We start from the raw sequence: 20,837 nt of genomic DNA on the forward strand, positions 1-20,837 counted from the left end.
AAATAATTTACTCTTCCATCTATTAAATATATACAATTCAATATTTTAAATGTTCACAGGATTCTGTCTGTCATGCTTCTTTCCAAAGGGGTTGAGGGAACACACATTTCAAACCTTAGGCTGATATGATAAAAGCCAGGAAACTCTAAATTAAGGTCAACACATTGTCCTGACATCATTGTGCCTTTTGTCCATCTTCCCTCATCTCCAGCCTCACCCCACCCAGACACATACCCACATACCCACACACAAGAGTGTTTGCCTTAATTTTAAATTTTCTGGCTTGTGCTAGTGTTTTCCAGAATGTTATTTAATTATAGGTGATTTAAAACTCACACAAATCATTCTAACCCAGTTACACCAGAGTAAATGGATTTCATAGCCATTTAACACTTTTTTTGTAATTCAGTGTAACTAAGCTGTCATTTCCTCATCATTCATTCAATAAAGGCATAGAGGAAACTGAGATTATCCAATTGTAGCCCAAGGGTTCAATAAGAGGTAGAAATATTATGATGGTTAATTCTAAATTGATTTCAGCCCATTGTAAAGATAAAACTAAACCCCAGTCTTTTGTTTTTAGGGCACATTTATGTGTTTTTGGTATATTTCAATCATGGGGAAAAAATAGAATAGAGAAAACTGAATGATGATGAGTTGCTATATGAATATGTTCATGAATGAATACTCAAGCATTAAAAAGGGACTTAAAGATTAATCGCTTCTCTTTTACTTGGTGGAGAATAAAATACATTTGGTGAGCTCATGTTTATTCTGATATTACATGTCCCTGATGTTTAGTCAAATACTTTTAAAAGTTGAGTAAAAGATTTCCCAGTTGACATGAAAATAAAAATAAATGCTTCTTCCTTCTGAATCTATCATATCCTCAAGTGTTTTCTACAGCATAATGAGAAGAGTGTAAAGTTACATCCACTTTAACTTGGAGAGATGTGGCCACCCAGTCTTGCAAAGGAAAGGTATAGTGGTGCAAATCCTCTTCATGCTGAAGACTGCATAATCTTCCTTCACTTCCTGTGTAGCTTCTACCAGCCCAAGAAGCAAAAATACATGTGAGATGTGAATGAGACAACTCCTGTTCTTGATAGTAGCATTCTATCCCCTGCCTCCATTCATCAGACACACAGCTATTTTTTAAAAACAAGCATTTACATGTAGTGATTGTTTCAGAAGCAATAATTGTAATCACTATATTTTTTATTAATATAAATGTTGGTTTAGAGGACTCAGAGTACTGAAGACTCCAGTAGATTTAAAAAGTCATAACAGTTACAAGGGAGATGAAACCAAGAGAAAGCAGGATATTCAGAATGAAGACTAGCTCAAGCTTCTAAAATCTCAGATACCTGTGCAAAGATAACAGAACACACCAGCTTTTGCCTTCTTGAGTCCTTGAGCAACTAATGGTTTGTGTCACAATCTAAATGATTGTTAAAAGTATTAGACTTTGTGGGTCTTCTCTAAAACAATGAAATCAGGAGAAGGATTCCCACTGATTTCAAAATGTTATGAATCAGTTTGATGCACAGGGAGTTTTTTCAGTATAGCTATGTATGGATGCTTTTATTCCAGAATGAGCAAACCTTATTGGCCATGTCTACACTATACAGAAGATTCAAGCTGTCACAGTCAATCTTCCAAGGCTTGAATTAGCAAGTCTAGTGAAGATCCTCTAATTCAAACTGAGAGGGTACCCCTGTTGGCACTGCTAATCCAGCTTCTCATGAGGAGTAAGGGAAGTCGATTAGGAGTGTTTGCTTCTGTCAACATCCCTCTGTGTGGATGGCCCAAAAACATGATTCAGAATATGTTGACTCCAGCTACATAATTAACATAGCTGAAGTTGTATATCTTAAGTCAACATTCCCCTTTAGTGTAGACCAGGCCATTCTGAATTAGCTTAATGCAATGAATTAAACTATTACTGAATAAGGAACTCATATTCTGGAATAAGTATGAGTATATGTGGAATTAATCGGGAATAGTTAGGCTACTTTAAATTATAAATATGAAAGAAGATAAGGTGTTATTTGTGTGGAAAATCCCTAAGAAAGGAAGTATAAATCATGCTGATTTAACATATCTGTAATCTTGTAAAAAAAGCCAAAATACATGTTTTAGCATTTTGAATGTGGGAATTTCTGGTTAAGTGTGTCTTTCAATGTATTCATTTTTAACAATGTTAAATATATATGGTAGAGTATTTATTAAACCCTTACAATCCCATCTAATAATTATTAAGGGAGTTGAAGTCCCATTGCAAGTGAATGTGTATTTTGCCTAAAATTAATAAGGCCATTTGTTTGCCCAGCATTTCAGAGTTGATAGCTTAGCTGCCACAAACAAAAAACAAATTGTGTCTTAACTATTCCATAGAAAAACTAATAGAAGAGAAAAATGAAGCTCAACAATAAGTCTAAGAATAAATTGAGGCCCCCACACTTGTTTAATTATTATTTTCTAGAATAAAGGCAGCAACAGTTATAGTTGCCTTCAAATTCTGTTTAAAAGTATAATTGTCAATATGACTGGTGATTTTGGATGCCTCAGATTTTAAGTGCTTGCCCTGACACTCCACAATGGGGCCTGATTTTTAGAAAAGCTGTGCACCAAGCCTCTCAAAAGCTGTTGCAAACTGGGCCTCCAAAAATCACTACTTATTTTTGAAAATGTGGGCCAAAGTGTGCAATGTAGTGATATGTAGAGAATCTGTTGGGTGACAAATAAGTAAAAGAGGCAGCCCATTTGAACTATACATGGTCAAACCAAAAATGCTAAATTCCAACAACTACTTGCTCCACTGCAAAGAAAATATTAAAAGGGGATTTATTTGGATGACTAATACAACATTTGTAATGTGCTTTTCTAGCATGGCTCTGTCCTGACACTGCAGCATAACTTACAATATATCCCTTCCCTTAGCATCATGTCAGAAATAAAGCTTGAATGTTCAATTTTAACTCCACACACTAGCATTTCAGACAGGACCAATACAAGCCAAAATAAAACATGAGGGGGTGAAGTACTCACTGTGCTACAGGCAAACACTAGCAATACTTGTCTGACCACCACATCATAACAATCTTCAGGTTATCATCTTAATGTCATATCTAATGTACTTAGTTTTATAAATTAACTATTTGGTGATAATATAACTGGTGTTCTTCTCGTTGCTGCCACTACATTTTATATGTACATATTGATTTGGGGGGAATCCTAAGGTTTGTCTACATAGTAGGGGTAATGCAATCTATGTGGGGATGATTTCTAAAGCACACTAAGTTGTTACACACCAATTGGTCCATGCAGACCCTGATGTTCACTAAAGATTCCCTTCTGCTTCCAGCAGCATTACATTAAAACACATCAGCAGGGTCTATATGGATCAATTAATGTTCAACCTGTTAGTGTGCTTTAGAAATCACATCCCATAGAACACATTGCTCCATGTAGATAAGCCCCTAGCATCAAATGGTGTTTACTGCCCAATTCACTAGGCCGCGACCGGACATTTTCTTTATTTTACACTCACATTGCAGGCGGGTGTTTCTGCACCACTGAATCAGTTTGTAAACAGATGCCTAACTTATCTGTGGGCTCAAGCCTACAAACTGAGTAAAGTGATTACTAAGGATGAGCAAATGATTTTTTTTAGTTCAGCAATTGAACTGAAAATAGTCAGTTGGTTTCAATCCAAAACTGTGCTCTCCCCTTCCTCCCCTCCGCCCCTCACTGAAATAACCAAGAGAAAAAGTGTGTAGCTGGATGGAAACATTTTGAACAGCATGTCAAATGCTGATTTGAAGCTACATTTTAAATGAAATATGGATTTGAATTGACAATTATTTTCTAAATGGTTTGTTCTGAAAATGTCTTTCTACATAAAATGGAATTAAACTTTGCAAGGAATCCTGAAAGTGTTTTTATGCTAGTTTTCTATGTTTCTAAATCATACTGCTTCTAACACCTTGATTCAGCCAAGCACTTAAGCATGTGCTTAATTTAAGCATGTGTATAGTCCATCTGAGGTCAGTGGGATTGCTCACATTAAGTTAATCACATGCTCATAAGGTTGACTGAATCTGGCCCCAATTTTGGCTTTAATCCTTAATTTGCTGCAAAAAAATAGCTTCCAAAGAAGCTTTGAGGGGTGTAACAGAACTTGACAAAATATCTAGTGCTTCCTCAATGCACACTATTTCCAAAGCCGCGGCTATTAACGTGTAACCCCTCTTGTTCACTAGCCCCAGCGTGAGGTTATTCGACATAGGGGAAGCCATGCAACTTCTTACACAACTGTGGGAGGCTAGGCCTGAGGCTCCTTGGTGTGCTCTGCATTATGTGTGTGCACCTAAGACACACTAGCAGAAAGAGGCTTTAGTCTGTTAAAAACAAAAACAAAAAAACCCTCCATGGAACAGTGTGACCCACACCCCTAGGCTACGTCTATACTGCAACCTTCTTCCACAAAAGCTTATGCAAATGAAGCACGGAGTGGAATATTGCCATGCTTCATTTGCATAATTAATGAGGAGCCATTTTGCACAAGAGGCTTTGGCGCATAAAGGAGCTGTGTAGACAGCTCCTTTTTGCGCAAGCCCCCTCCCCTTGCTTAAGAGCCGTTCATTTTTTCAGGAAAAACGGCTCTTGTGCAAGAGGGAGTTTCCCCTGATTAATTATGGGAATGAAGCGCAGTGATATTCTACTCTGAGTTTCATTTGCATAAGCTTTTGCAGAAGAAGGCTGCAGTATAGACGCAGCCCTAGTGTATTTCATGGTCCCGTGCAGTGGCACCTAGACCATAGCAACAGATAAGAACAACAGACCTCTACAGCATGTACTGAGAGCCAGCAGGCTTTTAGCTCAAAGGATAGAAGCTCCTATACTAAGCTCCAGAGGTCCCAGCTTCAAATACACCTGGATAAAATCCACAACAGGATCACAGTTCAGCAGCCGCTCCTCTCTGCATGCAGCCTGTATGCTGCTTCTAGCACAGTCCCTGCTGAGGGCAGATAATACATCCTGGCAGGAAGTTCTCGCAGCATGCTGCAGTTTGCAGTCCATAACTTGTAGTTCCCAGGGCTGCTGTTGAAGCATGTTGGACCTTGGGCTACAAATGTTTATAGTGACTGGGAGTGTGGTGATAAATAAATCAAAGATTTTCTCCCAATGGGCTAAAGAGCAGCAAGATCACCCCACCTGGCAGTTTCTCAGAATTGGTTCTGCCGTGATAAGAGTTCTCCATGTCCACTACAGGGGGACTAGATTTACAAACCCGCCTCCTCCCCTCACCCACACACATAAAATGAAAATAATTCAGGCTGCCTTGTATAGGTGCTGGAACTAGGAAGCTGGACGTGTGCTATTGCACCTCCTGGCTTGAAGCAGTCTCATATACAAGGTTTACAGTTTGCTTCAGCAGCTCTCAACACCCCCACTGTACAGATTGTTCCAGCACCCCCGCTGCCTTGAGATGGCCCGGTGGATGCTGGTTTGATCTGTAGCATTTTGTTTAGAATCAGCTGATTGAGAGCCAAGAAAGCACAGCATGGAGAAGATAACACCGCTATGTGTGCCATAGCTCTGTTCTGCTCAACTTTCCTTTGCATCTGGAATGATAAAAAGCAAGAAAAGTTGATTACAGTAGAATAGATGCACACAGCACTGCCTTGGTCTTCATAGTCATGTCAGCTGCTAGGAAATCACCTGAGATTGGAGAGCCTTGATACTAGCTCATACCCATACCATTTTCACAGTGCAAGATTAATTCTAAAATCTTTTTTTTTTTTAAGAGCATTTCTGAAAGACCATTACCCCTGCATAGGATGCACCCCATAAAAATAAGCAGCAATTCCTGGGGAAAATTGACAAAAAAGGTACAATCTTGAGAATCTTTTCTCAAATCTCCATACAATTGGCACATCTGACTGTACCTGATTTTAATTATCTAATAGTTCTATAACATTTAAAAACATACATTTCATAAATTTAGATTTTTCAGATTAATTTACCCCATCATCACCTGGTGTGAGACTTTCTTTGCACAGAAATATATACTTACGTTCTTTCAGTAAAACACATTAGTGACTGTTGCAGTCAATAGTGTATCTCAAATATCGAAGTGTACATTGCATGGCTAGTGAAAAATCACACTAGGGCATAAATTTCAAAATACTGAGTAACTGGTTACACTTGCAGAGTGTTCTTTGTTTGTAATAATTTGGATTTTCAATATTTAACAATACAATTCTATGCATTTAATTTGCCTCTACAATACACATTTCCACTGAGCAATTTTCTTATAGCCTAACTGATGGTGAATTTCTCTTTATCATCATTTCTTGCAAACATGTGCAATTTCAAATGCTGATGACAGTTAACATTCACAACGATGTAGTTTTAATTATCAAGTTGATTACTTAATCTGAAACGCCAGATGCCTAAATATCATGAAAGGTTGAATAGAACAAATCCTGATCATTCATCTCTTTCAGTATTAGAGGCATTTGTTGAATGTGAAGGTGATTTTTAAAATAATTAATTTGGAATATCAAGGGTCTGATTTTTATACTTAGATTTGCAATATTTTTGCACTGTATAAGTATATTAATATAAATGCAAGCCAGATCCCAAGGATTTACAAAGAACTGGGGGACCTAAAAAAAAAGTCATTTTCTTCAGGGAGAATATAGCTAAGGCTCACTTAAGCTGTATAAAAAGCTGCCATCTTTTCCCAATTTTCAATAGTCTGTAACATTTTATTATTAGAATATTCATGTAAAACACCATGATCTTCACCTCTGAAAGCAGAGAATTTGTCTATATTCTTTGCTTTTATTTGTGCAATTTACAAATTCATGTTCCAAAGAAAACCAGCTGCCATAAAATCTCATATTATTTAAAATCACTCCTCACATATGCTGGCTTGTCAAAAAACTATAGACCATAGTGTGGAAAAATATCTACTAGTGATTAATTTAACCAGCTAGAAGATTCAACCAAATGATTTCCAACAAAGACAGGATCCAAAGCTCATTGTTGCCAAGACTTAGACTTCCACTGATTTCAATGGACTTTGGCTAAGGCCGAGAGTTAATGTCACCTGGTTTTGATATCCATTTCCTTCATTAAAAAGGTCTCTCAATCTTTTACCCAAGGTGCACAGGCTTGCACAGTGTCAGGTCAATATAGAGCAAGGGTTTAAAATCAGAAATTCTAATAGTCATGAGGGAAAGAAATGCATGTGATTCAGGATTAATTAAATATGCAAAAACTGAACAACTGGGTAGGCAGCATTCACACTGACCTACATAACCGACATTTCCCCTGTTGTTCCTGAGAGCAAGAACAGTCAAGCAGCTCTCTTGCTGGTTCTTTTGATATCAAAGTAATTACCTTTTATCTTGCATGTTCAGTGGTGACTTCTACACCTGCAGTGCTCTCAGGGTAGCTGCTTTAGCTATTGTGTCCCCACTTCAAAGTCATACCTGGTCCAGACTCATATAATGCCATCTGATGATGTGCGGATGGATTTTATGTGGGATATTCCATGGGTCTTAGTGGTGCTCTACAAATTCATTCCCAGTTTTCCTCTCTAGCCAAACAGGTCTGTGGCAGTGGCATGAGAACAAAACTCTGTGTAAATAACTTCCAAGTGCAGTTATTCATTACTGCAGACAGTTCTGGAAGCGAATGCAAGCAGCATTTGGCAGCATGAGCTTTGGATAGGAAGGTCATTAAGCAATCCATGGCACGCTCTCTTGAAAGGCATCGATGGAGCAGAATGATGAGGAGTCAAAATGCTGAGTCAGTGTCAATGGGTAACTGTTTTGAGGTAGTAGGGCCTGTTTAGTTTGATAGATTTCTCCATTCCACCTGACTTCAAACTATTTGATGATCACATGGAGGTCCCTCAGTGGAATGGCACGTCTTTTCAGTTTCAACAGCAAGGGATCATATTTCAGTCCCATAAGTTGGGATACTGACAACTAAACTTTCCTCTCTCTCTCTCTCTCTCTCTCTCTCGGTATCAAGTGTGGCAAAGTTCTGGCCGTGTCCCAACGGTCCTGCACATCTAGACACATGGTTAATGCCTCAGAGGCTCGCTGTGACTTTCCACACAGCCTCTTGCCCTTTGTTAGAGCAAGGGTCATGGCTTACTTAGCCATCCTCATCATAGGCAAGCCCAAGGATTGGGGTGAAGCCCCTCTGTAGTTCTTGTCTCCTCCTCCCCACTCCCAGGGCAGTCTCTGTAGAGGCATGGAGAGGGTTGGGGGAAACTCAGGCCTACCCACTACTCCAGATTCTTAGGCAGTGGCAACTTAGGCAGTGCTCCCAGTCTTGCAACCTTTCCTTGGGACACTTCTCCCTAGTACCTGAGTACTCGCCTGCACAACACACTTCTCCTTGCAGGCCTCAGCTCATCCGCAACATGCCTCTTCCTCTCAGCCCTTGGCTTTTCTCCTCCCCCTTGCCTTTCCTGAAAGGAAGCTTTTTAAACTAGCCCTCGCACGCCTTAATGGGCTGCAGATGCCTTGATTAGCCTGCTGCTTCCAGCAAGCTCTTAAATTGCCCAGGTGCCTGCCTGCCTGGATTAAGTGGCCAGTTCACTCAGGGAACAGAAAACTATCTACCCAGTTCCTGTATATTTGCCCTCCACCAAACTGTTATAGTCAACTGCCCTAGGTCTGTCACACAAGGCATTTGTGTGACAAATATTCTTGGGAAAGCACCCAACTCTGACACCTCTTGGCAATGATGGTTCTCCTGTCTCCTTGGCTGCACTGCATGAATAGATCTTGGTTTGAGACAGTTTCTTCCTTCCTTTCTTCCTATAGCTCTGTTCTAATGCCAGCATTGACTAAGGCCTAGTCTACACTTCTCCCCATCCCCCTGTCGATCTAAGATATGCAACCTCAGTTATGCAACATACTTACCACAGAGTCTTCCATGAGATAAGGTCAGAGGCTTCTGTTCTCACATCAACTCCGCTTACTCTTCTTGTCCTGGAGGAGTACTGGAATTGACAGGAGAGTGCTCGAGGTCAATCCACCATGGATCGATCGCTGCAGTGTTGGTCCACCATATAGTGAAGACAAGCCCTTAATCACAAAGCTGTCTTCAGTGGATTGTTAAACACTATGGCTACGTCTACACTGGCCCCTTTTTCGAAAGGGGCATGCTAATTTTAAACTTCGGAATAGAGAAATCCGCGGGGGATTTAAATATCCCCCGCGGGATTTAAATAAAGATGTCCGCCGCTTTTTTCCGGCTTGGGGAAAAGCCGGAAAAAAGCGTCTAGACTGGCCTGATCCTCCTACTTTGAAGTAGGAATAAGAGATCCTCCAGAATAGGGCTTTATTCTGGAGGATCGGCCAGTCTAGATGCTTTTTTCCGGCTTTTCCCCAAGCCGGAAAAAAGCGGCGGACATTTTTATTTAAATCCCCCGCAGATTTCCCTATTCCAAAGTTTAAAATTAGCATGCCCCTTTCGAAAAAGGGGCCAGTGTAGACGTAGCCTATGCATTTTCTTGGCATCTGACTGTTAATCCATGACAGAGTTGTGAAGCAAGATGTTTGTATAAACTATGTTCAGTAAGCACAAGCCGGTTTATAGTAATCTGGCCCATGATGGCCTGAAGCACCTTCTTTCACCAGCTCAGCTAAACAGAAAAATTGCTCATAAACATTCTGCTTAACAGTCACCAAGGGGGAAAGAAAGAGTAAAGCAATATGCTTCATTTATAACAAAACGCTGCCTCCCCCAGATGCCCTGCAGGACAGACTTGGCACAAACATCTTCTTGCACACATTTATGGGCATTGATAGGAACAATTCATGGTTCTGCATATCTCTCCAGTGTTCTTAGCACAAAAGCACACAGAATCAAAGCCTGCAAGTTCAGGCACCCTTAGGCTGGACCGAAGGACTCTTACAAGGTCCTTGGTTGATGCAGGTGAATGTTTCTAAAATTACTGTTGAATTAAAAGCTGAAACTTTACTAGTGATGGGTGACCTTACAAAGGGCCAAGCCCCTATTGTATTAAAATCAGGCTTGTTCAGACATGTCAAGTTCAACATCCAAAAAAAAAAAAAAGACACTGAATTTAGGTCTTAGATTCCCAGGCCCCTTATGTGCTCAGCTTTGGTTTGCCTCAGTGTGAATTGAGGGCACTCAGCAACTCATTGAATCAAGCCATGAAACTTTATATGGATTAGAATGTGGGTGTATTTGGTATCTGCAAAGCACTTTTATTTAAACAAGAGCCTCATGTACACAGATGAGCTATGCTCTGACATGTTAATGATGAACTGTTGGTTTATAATACAAATGAAGGAGCTAATTGTGATGGGAACTGCTAAGCAAGTGACCATAACTCCCATTAGCCCCCTCTCTGCACAGTCCCTCCCTCCTGAATAGGGTCAAGGGAAAATCCTGAATCAGGAAGTGGGCAGGTTCTAGAATAATTGAATCCTAGGGTTGGAAGAGACCTCAGGAGGTTATCAAGTCTTGCCCAAAGCAGGACCAATCCCAACTAAATCATCCCAGCCAGGGCTTTATCAAGATGAGATTTAAAAACCTCTAGAGATGGAGATTCCACCACCTCCATCTATGACCTATTCCATTGCTTCACCAGCCTCCTTGGGAAAGAGTTTTTCCTAATATCCAACCTAGACCTCCCTCACTGCAATTTGGGGACCATTGCTCCTTGTTCTGCCATCCATCACTACAGAGAACAGCCTCTCTCCATCCTTTCTGGAACCTCCCTTCAGGTAGTTGAAGGCTGCTATCAAATCCCCCCTCAGTCTTCACTTCTGCAGACTAAATAAGTCCAGATCCCTCAACCTCTCCTCCTAAGTCATGTACTCCAGCCCCCTTATAATTTTCATTGCTCTCCACTGGATCCTCTCCAATGCATCTACATCCTTTCTGTTGCAGGGGGCGCAGAATTGAATGCAATACTCCAGATGTGGCCTCACCAGTGCCAAATAAAGGGAAATAATCACTTATCTAGATCTGCTTCTGTGTTTGGAAGCAGCCACATGGCTCATCGGGAGCTTCAGAGTGGCTGGGTATAGAGAGAATTCCCCAGGAAACACATGAGAGCCGCTTTTGGAACAGGCTGTGATGTCTGGCTGCTGGTCAGGAAGCAGCAGCAGAACAGGAAGCCAGTGAGTAGAGATGCCAATGAAAGACACTAACCAAGCCCAGCCTGGAAACATGAAAATGCCCATTTGCTTTGAACAGAGACTAAACTGGAAAGACACTCCAGGTGCTAATCCTGAAGATTCTCAGCTGGACTGCCCCATGAGCCTCAAAAAACTGCTCTGGCTCCCTTTGACTTGTCAGGCTGTGTCTACACTGGCCACTTATTCCGGAAAATCAGCCACTTTTCCGGAATAACTTGCCAGCTGTCTACACTGGCCGCTTGCTTTTCCGGAAAAGCACTGACGATCTAATGTAAAATCTTCAGTGCTTTTCTGGAAAAACTATGCTGCTCCCTTTCGGGCAAAAGTCCTTTTCTGGAAAACTGTTCCGGAAAAGGGCCAGTGTAGACAGCACAGTAGTGTTTTCCGCAAAAAAGCCCCAATCACGAAAATGACAATAGGGGCTTTTTTGCGGAAAAGCGCGTCTACATTGGCCATGGACACTTTTCTGGAAAAAGTGCTTTTCTGGAAAAGCATTCTGCCAATGTAGACGCGCTTTTTCCGGAAATACTTATAACGGAAAACTGTTCCGTTGTAAGCATTTCCAGAAAAGGGTGCCAGTGTAGACATTGCCTCACTGTTTAATTATCCCTCCTGTGACAGGGTCAGTCCTACTCCTGGGTCCCAGACTCCTGTTCAGCCCACAAGCTGCAGTCTAGGTACTACAGCACAGGTTATGCTAACCCCTTACAATATTTTGTGAGGGGCTGTCCCTTGGCAAAAATGACTGTTAGGACAGATGCTTCTGGTCAGTCTGGGCTAGGTTACCAGTCCTCCCAAACTACCAGCTGGACTCTCTGGTTGCTTGGGGGAAGGGAGTCCAAACACTCCTTGTTGAAGTGCCTCACCTTCCCCCTCCCTTGGCAATGCTGTCCTTCTCTATCAACCTCTCGGACTCTAACTTTATCAGTAGTAACTCCCCTCTGCTTCCCTCCAAGCTCCTCTTTGACTTTGACTTTGACTTTGACTTTGACTTTGACTCTCCCTCTCCCCCACCCCCACCCCCACCCCCACAGGGAAGGGTTTTAAAGAGGGCCTGTGGCTGCCTGAAGTCAGCTCAGCTGGCCCTTATTTGCTTTACAGCTGCCCTGTTTCAGCTGCTCCTAATTAACCGGGACCTTTGCTATTTTACAAGCTCTTCAACCTGCCCCGTCATGAGACCTTTATGTAGAGTAGTGGTCTCCAACCTTTTTACACCCAAGATCACTTTTTTAATGACAGAACAAGCCAAGATCTACTGCCCCGCCCCCTTCCTTGAAGCCCCGCCCTCTCTATTCTCCTCCTCTCCATCACTTGCTATCCCCAACCCTTATACTGCTGCTTTTTTCCCCCCAGTTCTTCTTTAGGAAGAAGTTTTTCCAACATTTGGCCTGTCTAGACTGGACCAAATGTCAGAAAAAACCCTTCTTTTGGAAGCCCCCTTATTCCTTGTGGAAAGAGGAATACAAGGGTTACCGAAAGATCATGTTTGCTCTTCCACTAAAAGAAGTGGAAGAAAAAACGCATCCCTAGATGCAGAAGAGTTTTTCTGGGATGTCTCCAGAATCCTGAAAAACTCCTGCAGTCTAGCCATACCCACACTGGGTTGAGACAGGATGTGTACGCTCTGGGGTGGGAATGAGGGATTTGGGTGTGGGAAGGGGTGAGAGGTGCAAGCTCTGGGAGGAAATCTGGATGCAGGAGGAGGTGGATAACAGAACACTGGCTTGGGGAGGTAGCTCCAGGCCCAGCAGTGTTGGGGGTAAGATGTAGGGTTGGGGTACTCAGTAAACCACAGACTTGTGGATGTGAGGGTTCAGGAATTTGAGTTGGGGTATGTGAGGGCTGAGGGGCAGGAGGTTCCAGTGTATGATAGGCTCAGATCTACAGTCTGGGGGAAAGAGACTCTAGTGCAGGAGTGTTATGATGCTGTCGCCAGATGGGGGCTTGGCCCCGATTGGGGGTTTGTTGGTCAGGCTTCATTTTTAAATAAAATACTATGTTAAACACAAAAAGTTTCGGCATTGTCATTATTTCTGAGAAGGGCAGGGAACCTGTTTTGAGTCAGGGGTCACTGACCCACAGAAAAGTCAGTTGAGGCCACACAAGTGAGATGCAAAAAAAACCTCCTCCAACCCCCTGCCCCTGTCCCCCAAGCTTCACTAATGTGGCCCCAACTGTGTTGGTGGGAGCAGGGGACATAGTACTGGGGAAGGGTGCTAGTAGGTGCTTTGGCAGAGGACAGGGTGCCGGGGGGAAAGAGTTCTGCGACTGGGGATAGGAGACGGGACAGGGAAGAAGGGGACAGGGTGCCAGTGAGGACAGGTTTCTGAGGCTGGGGAGTTGGGAGAGGGAACAGGGAGTTGGGGGATGGGGAGAGGGGCCAGTGGGGGCAGAGAATCCCCTGCACCCGACTCCTCCCAGGATTCTCCTGTCCCCTCCTTGAGGGAACATGAGAACGGTTAAATGAGAACACACAGCCCTGCTCTGTAGCATGAGGACATCAAAACAGCAGTCTGCAGAGTGTAAGGACAGTTCACAGTCTCTTCCTTATAGGCCCCTTAGAGGCCTTAGATGTGCTGCAGGGGGGCTGCAGGCTGGACATGCTTGCTCTGGCAGTGACCACACAGCCTCAAGCTCTAAGTGGCCAGACCCCTCTCCCAGTCTGGCCTGCTGGGCCTCTTGGCTGGTGATATCTCCCTGCTCAGAGCCTCTCCCAGCACTTTGATGGTCCCAGCTGCTCACCACACCCAGCTGCAGGCTGTGCTGCTTTGCCAGTCTCCAGCTCCTTGCGTTGCTTCTCTATCCCTTTTGGCTCTCTGAGCACTGCCAGTCTGCTGCTCAACACAGCTCCTTGGGCTGTGTGTGCCTGGCTCTGTTGCTGCAGGACTGCCTCTTCACACAGCTTGCACTGCTCTTAGCTGTCTCCCAACTCTCTCCTTGCTCAGAGAGACCCAGAAAAATCCCAGCTCACAGGGAGGATGGGGCCTGGCCTCTCACTTTCCTCGCTGGCCTGTCCAACCTGTCAATCAGGCTGAGCTGGAGTGTTGGCTGCTTTCCATTGTCTCTGGGGTCTGTCAGTCTCATGGCCCTGATTTCTCATGGACCTTTCCCCTTTTGACACTGGGAGTTGGCGAACCAAAAACTCCCGCAGAGTTTTAGTAAGGGGCTAACAGTCCCCTTACATAAAGGAACAGGCCAAGTTAAGCTGGGCAGGGTACAACACAGACATATTTTTAGAACTGAGCACCAGCCTTGCAAAAGCGAAATGAGCTATGAATGTTGTACCTATCCACATTGTCCACTTCCCAAAGGGCCAGATCCTGAGAGGTGCTAAGTGCTTTCAGCTCCCATTGGCATTAGGGAGAGACTGAAGGTGCTGAGGACCTCACAGCTACACGCCTGTAAAGCACCCTGAACCTTATGCAGTTAGTACTACAGTAAAACTCCAATTGTGTGGGATCCAGTGGTCCGGCACTCCTGATAGTCCGGCACCAACTGGAACTGCTGCTGAAACTGAACAGCTGTGAACCTGGGGAAGTGGTGTGGAGCAGAGCAGCTGGGGTGCTGCCGGGTTGGTCCCACAGTGCCGCCCCTCACCCCCCTGCTCGGCACCCGGCAGCACCCCAGCTGCTCTGCCCCACAGCTTCCCCAAGTCTGCCGCTGCTGAAACTGACCAGCAGCGGACTTGTGGAAGCCCTGGGGCAGAACAGCTGAGGTGCTGCCAGGTTAGTCCCACAGCACCGCCCCTCACCAGCACCCGGTTTGCCCCATGCCATGCCGTTCTCCGCCTGACCCCCCGCCAGACCAGTCACAGCCCCCCTGCCGGAGTACCTCCGGCATATCCAATAATCCGGCACCCTCTGGGTCCCAAAGGTGCTGGATTATTGAAAGTCTGCTGTATTTCTTCCAGTGAAATCCAGAGCTGGTACAGCAGGTCAGTATGTAGTTCTTTAGCAGAGCTGAGTCAGGAGGTTTGCATTATGACTATACCTTTCTCAGTTAGAAGCCAGTTCTGCAGTCAGTTCAAATGAACTATTCATTATGTCTATACACAGTAAATTTGTTTGTTACTGCTGGCTTTTCAGGGTCTACTGCCGATACACAGTTGCTTATAATAAACCTTGAAAAAAATATTGCATATGAGGTCAGCTGCATTGCAGAGTACCATTTTTTATCATTACAGAATTTACAATATGTGGATTCTAATTATTTTAGAAACTCTAGTTTTATAGTATCAAGGGCAATCCAAACCTTAAAACGGCAGAAGTTGCAAGCGATTCTATACAGAATGCACATAGTGTTCTTACAGGCAGTAGTATTTACCAGAGCTGCCATTGTGTGATTTTAAATTCTAATTGCTCACATGAAATGCAAATGATTTTGTAAATTATTTCAGACATGTTTTAAAAATGTAATTTGCATCTTATGCCAAAGGCATTTAAATATATTATTTTCATAGTTTACTACTAGTTTTCTGGGGAAGATCTCCCTTAGATCTGGGTATTCTGTTCTTTAATTTTTAGCAATGAACTGTTTTTTTAATTCATTTATTTCCTCTTTGAGTGGAATTTTCCTTTTGATGAATGAGTGTAGGAATTTAGCAAGTTCCAAGAATTTGTTGGGTTGGACCATGGTGGTGGCTTTTGCAATTAGGTGAACTATTTCTACCTGCAAGTCAAACAGGGTAAGGGGTAATTTCCCGGATAATGTGGCACCAGGAAAATGTAAGCACCTTGCTGGTGTTGGACAAAGCCCTCAGGAATCAAGGTAGTTTGATTTTATGCTGCTGGGCACAGTTGTAGCCTGCTTGATTATCAGATCTTTTCTTGGGAGTTTTTTATTTTCTTATGGGTTTGATTATTTGTTTTATTAATAGGTCGATAGGTTTCTATTAGAGTATATTTTGGCTGTACCACAAGAAACCTGCAGGTCACTTCCTTTATGTTGAGCTAAGCAAATTTAGTTTACATATGTTTGGAATCTTTCACCTACATAGATAATGATGAACTAAAGATATGGCCTGTAATATAGGGGGTATGTTAAAGTAGGTCGGCGTGGTAGGAGGAGTTCCTAAGTTCATATCCTCTTAAACTTAACAAGTTCTCCACCACTTGGAACTTAGAAAGAACCAAAACAACCAGTTAGGACAGAAATACCAAATGTGATTCCTAACCACAAAAAGGCCATGGTAACAAATTGAAATATATGATAATAAGTTGAAATCACTGAATAGGAAAGAAACATTCCAACATTAGTAAGGTGAGGAAATAAAAATATGGAAAAGGGGGGACATCCCTTACTGACTATGCATCAAATTATAATGGCATCAGCATAATATATTATAAAAAAGCCAGCATTGCAGCTTATTGGTGGTGTATGTGTGTGTGTGAGAGAGAGAGAGAGAGAGAGAGAGATCCCTCGGGAGGTGCCAGAAAGATGACCAATGGTGATGATGGGGAAAGTGATGATGATGAGGAGGAAGATGATAGCTCAGGGTGTTTTACAAGAGATTGGGTGACTATAAGGATGTGCAAATAGACATCCTGTTTCTATCTTACTAACTTGGCATGGCTGTGACTATGCTAAATGTATTAATAAACTATATTTGTAAATATACAAAAGTTCCTGTTGTGTGAATGTTGCAACTGTGCGCATCGGGGTCCCCAACTATAGAATAATTTAAATAATACTGGGCCTGATCTTGGGACAAGAACCAGTCAACCCTCGATGTAATTACTGGGAATCCTTAAATCTTCCATATAATTAATACACAATATAAATATAGGGCAACACAGTATGGAAAGCTAGTTAGGAGCCAGCCTATCTATATCTTTCCTTAAGCGAGGTGAAGCCGTTTATGCACAGATTGTTGTTTCCTAGATGAGATGCCAGGCATGATTCCTCGGGCTTGTCAACATTAACATAGTTTCCATAAAGTGGGGTATAAATTTACCCTACACTAGCCTGCAGGGCACCCACACGAGAAGGGTACATTTTTACCTGGACTCAGAGGCTCAGGGAACCCTGGCTCAGACTGCAAATTGTGGTGTGTGTGTGAGAGAGGGCCCATGTTACAAGTTTGTACTGGACCCCAAAAAATTACGCTTGGGCCTAGCCTGCCATGTACTAAGTGTCCATATGGATGTCACTACTGCACACTAAAAGTTCTGTGGTGTGTTTTGATCTACTCTGTTGCTCTGAAACACTAGTAATGATTCTAATGACACACTAGTTGAGGTTCCTGAAGGCCACAGTAACTGTGGAAGTAGGCTAAGTAGCTGCTTATAAGTTCACCAGCATTTCTATAAATCCCTAATATAAAATGGATCAAAACTGGGACCTTTGGAGGTAAAAGCATGAACCTCTACTAAATTAGCTAAAAACCAAGACTATCCTGAGCAGCTGCTAAGGGAGAATTTTTTTGGACAGTTTTTCATGTGACAACAAAATAACACAAGGTTACTCCTCTGCCAAATTTCAGGTTCCTGCTCCAAAGGATGGGAGATCTAGAGAGAAAATTGTAGGAATATTTTAATATGTTCAAATCAACATGTTTTCACCTGATCTCATTCTTGGAAAGGGCTGAACCACTTTTACTGAAGCTATCCCAAGAAAATTAGCTGAAGATAAATACCAAGTCAGGGGATTTCAGACAAAATACTTACAGTTTGGCTAAGTTCTAAGAAACCAAAACCAGAGTCTTTTAATAGGAAGTGTTGGGTATCCTCAACTATAGGTGGCCTATAATTTGTTCAACTTACAAGTAAAAAGATGATTTTTGCTGAAATACCCAGCTCCAACTACCAACCCCATTTTCAAAAATCATTTTGAAGCTCTCAGATTCATAGCCATGTGGACTAGAAACATGTCTTATCTTTTTAAAAAGCACCAAATATTGTGAGATCTATGATAATATTGTGAGAGAGTCCTGTAAACTCAAATTTGGTGCCTGAAAGTCAAGGTTTATTCTTCCTTCCTCATAAATATATTCACCAACATACCAGTCACATTTAGGCTCAACTATGGAGAATGTCCTGCAAACACACAGGAAGAGACAGCCTCTGGCCTGAAGTGTTTGTGAGGAAGTGTGTACATAATTCATTCCATAGCAAGTATGGAAGGATTAAATTCCTTGAAGTGAAGACCAAGTAGGGGCCTGTTCCAGTATCTCTTATAGATACCTATATTAGGCCTAAACTGGAGGCCTGCCCCCACAGTTGATCAGGGCAAACCACAAAGCTCAGGCCACAACTGAATTCAAGGGACAAAAAATGCAAAAAAACTGAATTGGAATGTTCATTAAATCCAGGCAGTGGATCGGGGACACTAAGCAAAGTACCTTGGACTGCGCCTGCTGCTCCTCAAAGGAGCAGCTCTACTCCCTTAGGGTATGTCTACATTACAAAGGAAGATCTTCCAGGGTTCAAATTAGTGACTGTCTAGTTAAGACAGCTAATTCAAAGTGAGAGGAGCACTCCGGTCAGTGCCGGTAACCCTGCTTTCATGAGGAGTAAGGGCTTCTTGCAGAGTAGACAGTTACTAAAACTGAGTTAAGCTAGTTCTGTTGGCTTCCAGAGCTTGATCAGTCTAATTGTCCAGCTGTTTTAAGATCTCATTTATGGGGGCCCATGTTCTTGTACTGTTGGGCTACTGAGGTCACAAACTGCAAGTGTCTGTAAACTTTCCATGTTTAAATGGCTAGCTCTTAGCTGCTCATTCAAGATGAGACTTCAAAGGAGTATAATGTAATTACGTATCTAAATTCTAGGATCTTAAAGGAACTGAGCACCATTGACAGGCCTGGCTTCAGTGGGTGAATAACAGTGAGCCTGCAAGTCTGGTTGAGTTTGTTTAATGGAGTTCCATTTCCTTGACAAGCAGCTCGCTGTCCTTCTGACACCAGACCAACACTTTTTGAGTTCATAGAAATTCTGACTACAGTCTGATTAGCTGAGAGCCTCACTTGCAGCGATGTGTCTTGTCTAAAAGCTCACTGCCGGTCAGGATTGCCATGAAGTAAGGTTTCCATTAACCCCTTCTAAAAAAGGCGCCAGAGTCATGGATGAACTGAGACCATGTGGTGATGGTGACAGCAAGAACATTATGACATGATCTCATTTAGACTATGATGAAAAATTTTTGTATCAGCAGAGGCTTCAGCCTTCCGCATGACAGGGAGCGATAGATGTAAGAGAAGCAACGCATGGACTGACCCCTCCAAGGGCACTTTTTAAATACTTTGTTTTGTTTTCTTCAACATCAGAATGACAGGATTACGTATTTTAATTTATCTGCCCCTACACGTGTGAGACTGATGCACTTTTTTTCTTTTAGAAGTGAGCTTGCTCCTCAGGCATGACTCCCCATTGGGTGTCCCCCACTTACACAGCTAGAGGGTCATCAAAAAAATCCACCTTGACAGAAAATCAGCTTCCCTAAAAATGGTCTCCCCAACCTACTAAACATGCCAGGCAAATGCTCCTCACGACGCACACATATCAATTCCATAATTCACGCTCTAGAAGTAATTGCTCCCTTTGAGCGTATTTATAGATCCATAGAAGCTCCTGGCTTCCATGCAGTATGGCACAAAAGTTCAAAATCTTTCAGAAAGCAGCCTGGTTCCCAGAGCACAAATAGCTCCTGATCTGGCTGTCTTTAAAGACATTGTCTAGGATGAGCAAACGCAAGACTTCATAACTCAGACAGTAAATAGAAAACCCAGCCAGAAGCTTGCTCTGTGAAAGAAAACCTGTTGGGGGTGCCTCTCTTCCAAGCATAAGGAACCACAGACTTCTAGAACTTGGCAGTAGTTTTGAGGTTCATGCAAATATATTCTTTTCCTTTTGGCTTTGATCTGTATAATTTTATCATCACCCCTTCTCCCATATCACCTTACTCCCTTGCCCAAATGTTTGGTTGATGCTCCGGAAATAGCCAAAAATTTCTTTTGAGCTTTACAGTCAGTTGGAAACTGCCAACTTTCTCCAGGAGCTTCATAGGGGTTTTTCCTCCAATCATTAACTAGCCTGGTGTATCACACTTGCTGCTCTGTCTGGAAACCACCAGGCATGATGACCTGCTAGCTCCCTCCTCTCCTGCTGTTGTCCAGGACAATGAGCTATCACACTTGCCCTTCCCAGTGTTTTTAAAATGGTAGTCAAGATCTGGTCATTTTTGCTCCACATTCAACAGCGGTAGGACTATGAACAAAAAACAGATGCTGAAAAGGGGCAGAGATTCAATCTTTCCTTGGTGTCTAATATGGCCGTCAGCTCCTTCTCACTATTGATCACTGTTACTGTCTCTTAGACAAATGCTTTACAGCTCAGAAAATTGTAAAACATCTCTCATTCCTCTGAGTGGGAACCAGGTGAATTTTGCAAGTTGTGAATGTAGCAATAGAAATCCTATCTCTAATGGGGAAAATATCTCGCTTTCATGGGTAATCTCAAGTTCTTTAAAACAAACAAAAAACAAACCGGCTGATGCACACAATATCAAATCCTCTTGCAAACTTACAAGAAACCTGACTTATGTTCCTGGAGACAGCCATTCTAATCCATATTCAGGGATCTGAGGCAGAGGCTCATGTGATATGTTACACTGAGACAGCACTGAGACATT

This window comes from Pelodiscus sinensis, chromosome 1 (genome assembly GCF_052426305.1).
Source record: "Pelodiscus sinensis isolate ZL-2025 chromosome 1, ASM5242630v1, whole genome shotgun sequence".
Taxonomy (NCBI): domain Eukaryota; kingdom Metazoa; phylum Chordata; order Testudines; family Trionychidae; genus Pelodiscus; species Pelodiscus sinensis.